The sequence below is a fragment of the Scophthalmus maximus genome, chromosome 6 (genome assembly GCF_022379125.1).
Source record: "Scophthalmus maximus strain ysfricsl-2021 chromosome 6, ASM2237912v1, whole genome shotgun sequence".
In the NCBI taxonomy this organism is placed as follows: domain Eukaryota; kingdom Metazoa; phylum Chordata; class Actinopteri; order Pleuronectiformes; family Scophthalmidae; genus Scophthalmus; species Scophthalmus maximus.
The window spans coordinates 5,324,104-5,336,774 of NC_061520.1; positions in this window are offsets into that span (position 1 = coordinate 5,324,104).

Sequence of the window (12,671 nt, forward strand, 5' to 3'; positions counted from 1 at the left end):
ATACATGGACGTGCAGTAAAAGCCTTTATACTCAGCATCTTGTCATTGTTATATTACTGTTGTCACTTTTTGTAAAGTTCACTTTGTACTTCCAATAAATGAGGAAATTAATGTGAAAATATGTCGGCGAGAAGGAAAATTAATTCAGGCTTCAACTGCAAAATGAATTATTTTGATCACAAACAGACTCATTTTTCATCATTAACTCACCTCTCACACTTTCAATATGTCAAACTGGGATCAAATCAAATCAAACAGTGTTTACACGACACAAACACGTTCAGTACACACAAGTAATATTATAACAACATGAATTTAAAAGCTCATGTGTCTGACTCACCTTGAACTGAAGTCTTCCACTGGACCCCCACATGTCGACATGGCCTCCCACCACACACACACACACACACACACACTCACACACACTCACAATCACACACACACACACACACACACACACACACACACACACACACACACACAAACACACACACACACACACACACACACACACACCCACACCCACACACAGACACGCACACACACACACACACACACACACACACACACACACACACACACACACACACACACACCCACACCCACACACAGACACTCACACACACACACACTTGGAGTACAATATAAGTACAATATGGAATGAAAGGTAAAGTATCAGAGATTGTAAGTACTCAAGTCAAGTACAAGTACCTCACATTACAATACTTCAGCACAGATTTTAATATGAGCTACGTCAACAAGATTCTAAATATGAAAATAGCAACATTAACAGAGTCCAGTGTGTGTGTGTGTGTGTGTGTGTGTGTGTGTGTGTGTGTGTGTGTGTGTGTCCAACTCTCACATTAAACCAGACGCTGTGAAAGCTGCCATACCAATGGGTTTTACTTTGTCCTGGTTTCCCCTCCACACACACACTCTCTGTTTCTTTACCTTGTTGCCCTTAAAAAATTTTTTTTCTTCTGCTGAGCCTCACTCTCATATTTTAAAGCTGATAAGGCCACAGATGGGAGGGGGGGGAAAGCTTTTTCAAAGGGAAAAGGTTCTGAGGTAAAGGTATTTCAGTGAATCAGAACAGCACTGTTCAGCCAGGAAAAGGGCAAATTCTACTTTCCCAGCCGACCATCGCAAAAGTGAAATTCGTGTTTGCATGGATAATAGCAGTGGCTGCGAGGGAAGCTGGGACAGCTGTCTAACAGGCTGATACCACGGCTGTTTGATGTGTGACTGAGCCGGGGGGAGGACCGACCACCTCTCGCAGGCCACATCATGAAATACACAACCACCAGAACAGACTCAGCCTCCTAACCAGAGGGTTTCCCGTGAAAGAACAAGATCAGGAACTACCTCAAATGACAGAAACCATCTTTGGAAACATTTATTTAACGTCTACTTTGATTTGGGTCCATGTCCCATCTGCTAACATGGAGGGGGTGGGGTTATGAGCGATACTGCAGCCAGCCACCAGGGGGCGATCCAGATGATTTGATTCACTTTCACGCTGTCAACCCCGTTGAGTCACGTGAGAAAAAGCATATACAATTAAGCTAAACAAGCAGCAATATAGCCATACGAAACACACTCCAACTGCCGGCCACCAGGGGGGCGGGGGGATCAGGCTTTGATCCCTGGCCCCCACATGACTACAAAACAGGCTCCTTCCATATGTATGAAAGAAATCATTTATAAATTTCATAACTAACAAGGAATAAAACCTTTTCTTCAATAGTGACCCGAGAAATGTATAGATTCATATTTTCTCGAATTTAAATGAAAAGTGTCAACATAAATCATGGATATATGTAACATTCATCTTGATTTGTTTTCGGAGGATTTCTGTGTCTACGGCATCACGGTCACACAGACGGGCGATGCAGGAAACAAAATGAAAACCGTGCAGGAAGTTGTAACCTCGACGTCCAAACTTTTAATTGATGATTGTTTTTTCCAATAACACAATTATCTGATATCTATTCGTCTGAGGCTAATTTCCTGACAAGGAAAAATGAGTTAAAGAAACTTTTACTTGTATTTTAAGAATATTTCATCTCATTTCGGAACATTCATTGCACTTTCTGGTCACAGTTTAATGCACAACTATGCAGGACCAGGAAGGATCAGAGATTTCACTGGCGGTAATAGTGAGTTAGATTTGTCTCAAAATGATGTCCCCCAGTGTGTCCTTTTCTGGCGCCATCTGGTGGTAAAGTTGCAAACCACAACCAACTGAGCATCCGACAGGGGACACTTTATGTCCGCTAATTCCATTTCCGGTTTCCGGCAGCGCTGGAAATTCAATGTGTAGAAACATGACGACTCACACGGAGGTCGGGTCCACCTCATGTTACTATAACTAACTCATTCAGAGTTGACGAAAAAACATGGTGATTATACATATATGGACACATAGTTATGGACAATATATTCAATTTCTGTGAATCAGTTCTTCTCAATATTACACACTGTAGCTTTAATGACGTGAAAGACAAGTTTATAATGTGTATAATGTTGTTGGTCATTCAAATTAATAAACTAAAACAAGTCTTTTCTTGGTCCACGTTCGATCCTTCCACCAAGTTTACTGGAAATCTGTTCAGTAGTTTTAAATCCTGCAGACAAACAAACCAACAGGGTGAAAACAAAACCTCCTTGTTGGAGGTTTATAATTTCCCTCACTGTATAAAATGTCCATTAAAGTCTTGTGTGGAAACTTCTATCAACATGTAAATTATTCATTAGTGCCTCGTTTCTTCTTATTTATTAATGACTCACTTTGTTAAAGTCTGTGTCAGATGAATAATTAATATCTCTGTTTCAGATGAAACATATCTGTTGTTGTTGCAGATCAGTTGTGCAGTCACACAGGTTTGTATTATATGTATTTCATGTTTCTGTGATTATGACTGTGGTGACAGTGAAGTTTTCTCGCCCTGTCAACAGACTCGGTGATTCACAGCTGACTCAGATTCCGGGACGTCGTCTCGATGGTCAAACGTTGCGTTTGTCCAGGTTTTCGGTTCCAGCAGAACTTTTCTGTCTCCTTCTTTTTTTTCGAGGTGAAGATAAACTGAAGCTTCCTCTCAGACTGCTGAGGAGGCTGTTTCCCTCCATCATCTTCCTCCTCCTCCTCCTCCTCCTCCTCCTCCTTCGCTGTTTCGTGGCTTTTCCATGCTTTGTCTGTAAAGAGGCTGACTTAGTGATGCCCGCGTGTGGGTGGTTGGAAGAGAGGAGTTGTTTGTGCCATGCTGCCTTAAATCAAAGGCGAGGGGAAGGTTGTGCTTTAATCACATTTCACGCCGACCTCACTTATCTCCCTCGCCCGTTGTTTAAGGCCTGTCACTGCAGATGAATCGGCCTCTGTTTGACTGCCACGGTACGGAAGGGGAACAGAAACACGCTGCGATCCTGTGTTCATGTCCTCGCACACGCGCACTGGACCCATTGTGTAAAACAACGCTCAACCAGCTGACAGGACGGACGCGTTTTCTTTTGGTGGAAATGGCAGAGAGAAACATTTGTCCCGTGCGTGCAGCTCTGAAGTGTCGATCTAGTTTCTGCGGCGGAGAACCTCGGCTCCGACCTTCGCCACTGTGACTCTCAAACTGCGTACAAACATCCCTGAGCGAGAGCGCGACGAGGAGGACGAAGAGAGAGGCCTACACGTCGTCCACATCGCTTCGGTTTTAACGTTTTAGTGTTTTTCATTTGTTTGATTTTTCCTCATTTTCTATTTAGGAAACTTCTTATTTTTTTACTGCGACAGAACAGGTCCTCATCCTTTCCTACCTTAGCAACGGTTGTGAGGGACGTCTGTCACGGTTCGGACAAAGCTAACGTTATTACATGTTAGCTTAAGTCTCCCGAGAGACACCCCAAAAAATAATGTTGTGTCATTTAGACACATGAGCATTATAGTGTTTGAGTCACAGATCAAAAGTTGCTCAATAAAAATAGCTATGTGTCTAGTAACTTTTTGAAAATAAAAACTTGCTAGGCTACTCGCGAAGTTGCTAAATCTAGCCGCAAAGTTGCTAAGCTAGCGACGCTGTCTGGTGAACAGTAGTTGGCGCTGATTCTGCTCGTTAAACCACAGAAGAAGAAGAAGAAGAGGAACACATGATGGGGATGTTTCATGTGCTGCTGTGATGAAGGTCCATCTTCCTCGGCGTCTCTACACACAGCAGCATGTTCAGATCAGACACACGAGTCTGCGGACGGCCTCATCACAAGAACACTTTAAATCTCTTCCTTCAGCTCAAGATTCAGATGCATGCTGGGATTTCTTCTCTGCTGGGATTGGTTTTTTTCCCGGTGCAGCTGAACACAGCTCACACACGAAGATCATTTCCAACTCGTGTTTCTTCCCCGGGGTCGTTTATTCTTCTGACAGGTACATCAAGTTTCCCTGTTTTACTACCGGCGAGATGTTTTAATCTCAGGCAACAATGACGGATTCATTTGAGACGTATGGATCTCAGCGGCCTGTCCGTGCCGCAGCTTTCTGAAAAGCAGCCAGGGGAAGATTGGTGTCCAGCTGGGATCGAGGTGGCAATCATTTATTTCTTGACCTCCCTCTTTCCCCTCGTTTTTCCTGCGGCTGAGGTGAACTCCTTGTGACTAATAGTTTCCACTTCCTTTACGATCAACAGAGGAAATAGATCCGAGCAGCTGGTGCGGAGAGTCATGAAGGAAAGATGGCGGCGGGGACCAGGAGCGCTGCTGTCTGGACCCGTTAGTACGCTGGCCCTGAAGTGCAAACCACAACAGCAACTCACACAACACAACAGCAACTCACACAACACAACAGCAACGGCTGTCCAATACGTACCTACCCTTTCCGTTTCAGTCTCACCGAGGCTGTCGTGTTGTGTGAGTTGCTGTTGTGTTGTGTGAGTTGCTTTTGTGTTGTGGGAGTTGCTGTTGTTTTCTGTGAGTTGCTGTCGTGTTGTGTAATTTGCTGTCGTGTTGTGTGAGTTGCTGTTGTGGTTTGCACTTCAGGGCCACCGTATGTTGGTGTTCATTGAAGAGAACAAGTAATTGACAGCTGAGACTGACTCACGATTGGTCGAGTGCCTGTACGGGCGGGACCTCGATGAAGTGCGGCTCCATTCCACGATCGCTACTTCGCAGACTCCGGCTCCGAATGATGGCACCAGCACAAGATGGCGGTGCCTGTACCTGAGATGTTTTAGCTTAATTTTTGTACAACGGGAGGAAGTGGAGACGTGTCGGTCATCTTTGTGTATAGTTGTTGATCGTCTTTATATACAGTCACTGATCATCTTTATATACAGTCACTGGTCGTCTTTATATACAGTCACTGATCATCTTTATATACAGTCACTGGTCGTCTTTATATACAGTCACTGATCATCTTTATATACAGTCACTGATCATCTTTATATACAGTCACTGATCATCTTTATATACAGTCACTGATCATCTTTATATACAGTCACTGATTGTTTTGAGCCTTGAAAGCAGCAGTTGAAACACAATCAGAGGTTCTTCAGTGTCGTGCAGTTTATAGAAGATGAAGGAGATGAAACTCTTCTTCATCATGAGCTCGGTGATCGGAGTAATACTGAAGAGACAAACAGCGGTTTTCTCTCCACTCACAAAACCCATGAAGCTGATGTTAAACGCTCACAGCTGACTGAGGTCTGAAGTGGCGGTAATGTGGAGGCAGTCGCGGGTCTCGTCAGCGGCGCCTCGGGCTGTTGTCTTTCTGAACGTCAGCAGCACAGTGTGGTGGCTTCCCTCCTGAGGCGGCCGCGCGGCAAATACCGTGACCCAATCAACCTTGAGGAACAATTGCCTGGGAGGAGAAGATGTTCCCTCATCTCTGATGAACTGATCAGCAGACAGCAGCAAAACAAAGGTGTGAGTGAAGGCGTCTGAGTCTCCAGAGACTCAGCGGGGAGCTGAGGCTGGGGACGAAGTGGTGTCACATTCAGCTGGTTCCTGGAGGGACTTTAAGGATCGTCGAAGAACCAGTTTCACTTTGTGTTCCCGGGGGAACCTTAGGATGCATGCTGCACTCATCTCACCGAAGAAACCTTTGACTTTCTTCGCCCCTGTCTCTACCAGAGAAATCTCTGACATAATTCATGTACTCAATGTGACCGAATCTCACCCACCAACGTCTCGTTTCTTCTTTTCCTCCTCGTGTCTTCACTTTCTTTCTTCTCTACATGGTTCAGGTTCAGGATCAAACATCCCTGTTTCTGCTGTGAAACTGCGAAGCTTTTGGCGGAAAGTTAGTGACCTGCATGTGGCCTCGTCATGTTTCTGACCGTGGTGTCACTCTCAGTCTCCTGTACAGAGCCCATCACAGAAAAGAAGGCGGTTCTCACACCTCGGGGGGGGGGGGGAGGGCCCTCTCAGCTCCGGGGCCCCAGGTAATCGGTCGCTTTGCCTCCCTGTTGTGACGCCTGAGGGGCAGATGAGCGGAAATCAAACACCTCTGAGCAGGAAATCCATCTGAACTCGTGTCAGAGTGAATCTGTCAAATCGTGAAATGACTCTTCGGCGCGGAGACGGACGTCTGCTCGGGGAACAGCTGATGACGGCGAGTTTATTATGACTTGACTCGTGAATGAAGCGGAGGGGGAATAGCCTCTGCAGAAACGAACGGACACTCGGTGATGAACAAAGAGTCTCAAGACATCAAAGGTCTGATCGCAGCAGCATTTCACTGATGTTCATACAGCGAGGTGACGAACTGACAAACCGATACAGCTCAGTCAGAAACCGTTCAGGTGCACAGTTAACAGGAAGTGATGCGCAGACAAAGTACAAGGCAGGTAGAGCAGCGAGGAATATCTCATCCAAATAACTGAGTCTGGAAGGCACAAAACCAGATGAGTGACTGTGAAAGATGAGACCGACACTAAATACACCAGGAGGTGGAGTCACCTGGACACAGGTGAAACACTTCAGGGCATCAGCCAATCACGGAGAAGAAGACAGGAAGTGAAACAAGCATATTTTTTTAAGTCCAATTAGTTATTAAGTGATGTAAATCTTTTTGAACTCTTTCCCATTGGTAATTGGGATTAAAGATTCCCTCAGTGTATTCCATCCCTCCCCGTGCAGATTCATGGTGAGGAGCAGTGAGAATTGATGATGAGACTACACCCGCAGGATTCAACTGAAGGCCTAAAAAGCGTGATCCGGCTTGTGCACGGGTTGGAATTCACAGGATTTAGTTGAACCCCTCGACAGGCAGAGCAATGGCTCCGGCGGGAATACATCAGTTTTATGGAGCCGTCAGAGAACGAGTCCACAGATCTGTAGTCCAGGGCTGAGCACCGCTTCACCACAAGCAAAGAGCTCCAGGACAACTGAAAGAACCAGGACAGGAAGCAGGACAGGAACCAGGACCGGAAGCAGGACAGGAAGCAGGACAGGAACCAGGACAGGAAGCAGGACAGGAACCAGGACAGGAACCAGGACCGGAACCAGGACCGGAAGCAGGACAGGAAGCAGGACAGGAACCAGGACAGGAACCAGGACAGGAACCAGGACAGGAACCAGGACTTGACACCGCGGACACACACCTTCTAGAGGCTCAACAAAAAAACTTTGAGCCGTCAGCAATGTCGTCTTCGCTGGCGCTCCGTGAGTGGCCTGTGGAGTAATCTTCTAAGTGGACGGGCCCCGACTCCACAAGGGGCCCAGATTTGTACATTGTGTCTCCTTCTCCAGCTCCATCTTTGTTTCTCTTCCTTTGTCCCTGTCCATCCTTCCTGCCACCCTCTGCCCCTCCCCACCCGCCGCCCCTCCGTCCCCTCGGTGTGTTTTGCCCAGACGCAGTAATGGGACGGTCTCCGTGGATCAATGGCCCGGAGGTGAGAAACTGAGGAGAGACAGACAGAGACAGAAGAGGCTTTCAGGAAAGACCCTTAATCTCAACTACAGGCCAAGGACAGACTGCAGGAGGAGGGAGGGGGTGACGGAGGGGTGAGGGCGGGGTGAGGGCGGGGGGGTGGAGGACAAACAGAAAGGTCTGCTCGTGGGGATTTATGGTAACTGTCTGTTTTAAAGTCAAAACCTACTGCAGCTGTTTCTTTACCAATTATCCAGGTTTTCCTGGAAAAAAATACTTTTCTGTTAAAAAAAAAATCATGGTTTGAGTTTAATGTTTAAGTTTCCATGAGAACTTTTCACGTTTCACAGTACCGGTAAAACAATGTGAACGAGGTCATTCATTGGTCTCACCGCTTGCGCATGCGTATTGTCACGTTTCTCCTGCAATTGTGAGTGAAGATGCGAAGAGGAGAAGAGACAGTGTGAGGGGACGATGAAGATCTGAAGAGAGAGAGAGACCAGATCGCCTCAGATGGGTGTTTGGGTCCATGAGGCCTGCAGAGCCTCACAGCAGCTCCTCAACAAGACTCCGCCAGTACAGGCGCCAAAGGGAACACACACACACACACACACACACACACACACACACACACACACACACACACACACACACACACACACACACAGAGTTATCAGCTCGTCCTGTATTGATTCCTCTTGCCGTGGTATTTAGGCTGAGAAAAGAAGGACAGTCGTTGTCCTTCGGGGCAGCAGCCGCATTCGTCTCTGTTAACTGACCTGAGGTTTGTTTTGACTACTGCAGAACCAGGACGACTCAGACGGTGTGTGTGTGTGTGTGTGTGTGTGTGTGTGTGTGTGTGTGTGTGTGTGTGTGTGTGTTAATGTTAATGTTTAACACTGGATGAACAGAAGGAGAAATGGATGGATCTGGAGTTTTTCTGCTGAAACTTCCAGCAGCTGCATCAGTCACACACCTCAACCTTGGACATGACAGCATCATAATCACTGTACATCCTGTGTGTGTGTGTGTGTGTGTGTGTGTGTGTGTGTGTGTGTGTGCGTGCGTGCGCGTGCGTGCGTGCCTACGTGCAGGAAGTGATTAACCTCTCACTCTGATGAAGGTGCAGCTGATGCATTATGGGTCATCTGGTGGTCAGGGTGAGTGTCCGATCAGCAGAAAGTGAAAACTGCTGCGTGTGACTTTTTTTTTTATCAGCCACAGAAATTAGTAATTTAGTCACATGACTGTTTTTTTTTTCTACACAGGCTGCGGATGAGCTGGAATATTCTGCTTCCAGCTCTGTGTCAGCAATAATCTCAATAGTCAAACGCAGGTGTCACATGACCAGTCACGTACATGAAGCAGATTGTCTCCTCTGCAGTTGGTTGTCCCAAATATTGGTATCGGACCTGAATATGACAAAAAAACAAACTCCTCCTGCAAATAATGAAAAAACCTGCCATGCAAATGACTGTAACAATTTCCTTCAGTATCACAGTGATAGTTACCTGAACATGAATTATTTCTGCCCAGAAGATACGAAACCAAACAGAAGGGTGAGGGTGACCAAACAGATGCTAGACGTAACTTAGTTTACTGTACAGTGATTAGTAAGTTCTGATTCTGATCATGTCCCTCGGGTCAGTACAGCATTGCAGTACGCTGTTATTGGGATTCAGGTTCCTTCCAGAGGTTTGATCGATTTCACTCGTGATCTGTTTCTGTGAATTCCTCTGTTCTACCTTGAACCTCTGAAAAAGCCCGGAGATTCATTTTACAGAGTCCATGGCGGGGCGCTGTATCGACGGCCAGCCGGGCGGCCAGTTTGTCAATCAACCTGATTGATTTGAGCGAAGGTCGATGACGGATGAACTCCACATGTATACGGGTTTCACCCCTGAGGAATCTGAACAGGTTGCAGACTGAACGTGAGCCTCGTACACCGTGTGATCTCGCAGCGAGGGGGCGTCGGAGCGAGTTCTCACAGTTTCTGTCTCGGAAAGAAAACTGAAGAGACAAGTCCAGTGTTCCCTCTGTTTGAGCTCTGTGTTTGGTCTCCTCCACCTCTAGAAGGAAACATCTGGCTCTTTGGCTACTAAATGCTCCACATGTTCACTGGCTGCTCTCTCTCTCTGTGTGTGTGTGTGTGTGTGTGTGTGTGTGTGTGTGTGTGTGTGTGTGTGTGTGTGTGTTTACCTCATTACATCAGTGGCCTTAGAGAACATAATCAGGATTCAGAGCTAAAGATGATTAAAAAACACAAACACACATACATGTGTGTGTGTATATGTGTGTGTGTGTGTGTGTGTGTGTGTGTGTGTGTGTGTGTGTCTTCAAACAGAAAGAAATGATCTGTTAATATGTCACTTTCAGATGCTCAGTGGAGGAAGGAATGGAAAAATGAAAACACATACAACCTAGTGTCAGTAAATAAAACACACACACACACACACACACACACACACACACACACACACACACACACACAGTCACCGATCATTCATTCACAATAAAGACAGGTGAAGCTCCACAACTCCACCTGGTGTCAGGACAGCAGAATGACACAGTCAACAGTCGACCAATCAGACGTCAGCGTTGAGTGACTCACAGGCTCATACAGTGAGTGTGTAGAGAAACACCATCTATGCAGGTGCGTCATTCATCCACCAGGTGGCTCTTAACTGCACGTGTCAGACAGAAATTCTGCAGAAACTGTTGAGATTTTTAAAAAACAAAACCTGAGACGTAAGAAACAAAGTAATGTTTGATTGTAATGAACATCTGTGTCCTTCAAAAGAAACAAGGAGGTTGTTTTCACAAGTAGCGACCGATTTATCAATCGATCGTCAGCAGAATTAAAAACTACAAAACAAATTCCCGGTAAACTTGGTGGAAAGATGGAACATGGACTAAAGAGGAATCCATTCATTTCTGTGGTGAGAGAAATAATTTATGGATCTTGATTAAGTAAATCAGACATACTTAGTGGACTGATATCTATAGGTGTGTGAGATTTTATAAAGACTTGAAGTTTAATTTCTTCATTAACTGACTTTAACAAAGAAATAACTCAATCAGTGAAAAAGTGACAAACAAGATTCATCGTTCGATCATCTTATCTTATTATACTGAGAGTAAAACTCATCTCACTGATCTGATCTGATCTGAAACCGTGTGACCGCTCGTCTTCTGTCATCTTTTCAGGCTTCATCGATTCAAAACTTCATCGACTCAAACTTCAAGTTTGAGTCGTGTTTTTTTATGATGAAACACCTTTTTTTTTTCATTTACATTTTTGTTCATTTAAAATCTAACAAATATAACCAACACAGTAACTTAAATTGGTGATATATTTTTTAATAATGACAGTTTAATAGTAAATGAGTCCATTTCCATTATTATCATTATTGTTGGACTAGTGTTATTATATTTGTGATTCAGGTACTGAAAATGTTTTTGATGGTGTGAGCAGGTTGAAGACACTAGGTGGAGACAAAGTCCTGTGAAAGTACTGCTGTACACACACACACACACACACACACACACGCACAGCAAAACATTTACAAGAAATAATATGAGGAAAGTGAGAATAATAATGGTAAACAATAATAATAAATAATACAATAAATAAATGAAATAGAATAAAAGCATATATCTGCGAACAGTCTAAGTCTATAAATAACCCTTATAATACTTCTGTCAGGACTTTACTCTGTTTCTCTGTACATTAAATAAAACTGCAGCTGTAACACACTGATTCGTTTCAACATTTCACATCTCATTTAACTTTTTCATGAAATATGATGAGTCCCTGTTTTCCTTCTCGATCTGGAACGACACTGAGCAGAGCTCACATGTCCGACATCAGTGTTGGATGTGAAAACATAACGAGATTCCTCTTGAGGCTCTCGAGCAAGTTAGAAACTCCTGCTGAGTAATTTTACAATTAAAGTTTAAATGATAAATCTTGGAAATGCCCAGGCTCACACAATATGAAGTTATTAAGTTATTAAAACCAATGCCCCAAGGCAAATATATTCCAGGAAGTCTAATCAATTCAGAGGCTCCTTGGCAGCGCGGAAGAAATTAACAGTTTCATCAAAGTGAATTGTCAGAAGCATTTGAGGAAGATATTCATTATAACTTTGAACCCATAAAGCAGAACTTTTCAACTCCACCTCTTTTGTCACTGTTTAACTTTTTTCTGTTAAACAGCGTCAGAGTCTCACCGTCAAATCTAAAACTGAACAAAGTAGAAACCAGCTGAACCAGAAGAAGGAAAATAATCTGCTCATTAAATCTCGAATCTGTTAAATCAACAGCTGGAGCAGATGTTAACACACACGACGTGGTCACGTTCTGCCACTAGGGGGCGACTGAGTCAGAACAATGCCCAAGTGGCGAGGCACACAGCAGGCGGCCATTAGTGCACAGGTCGTGTGCTGCTTCTCCATCGATCAGGGGAAAGAAGAAAAGAGAAGGTTCCTGTTCCACTATAAATACACTCAGTGCCCTTGTACTGGTCTCTTCCCCCTTCATCGTTACCTCCCCCTCCGGCATTACCTCCTCCTTTACCTCCTCCTCCCACTCGACCTCCACCTCCCCTCCATCTTTACCATCTCCATCTTTACCATTTCTCCTCCCTCCACTCCATCTTTACCTCCTATTCTTTCAATCCCTCAGTTTTTTTCCTTTTTCTAGTTATTTCCATCTAAATCTATGAACCCAGTCGGGAGCCTGGTGTCAGGTTGCAGTAGAGACAAATGGGTCTCACACACACACACACACACACACACACACACACACACACACAATGACT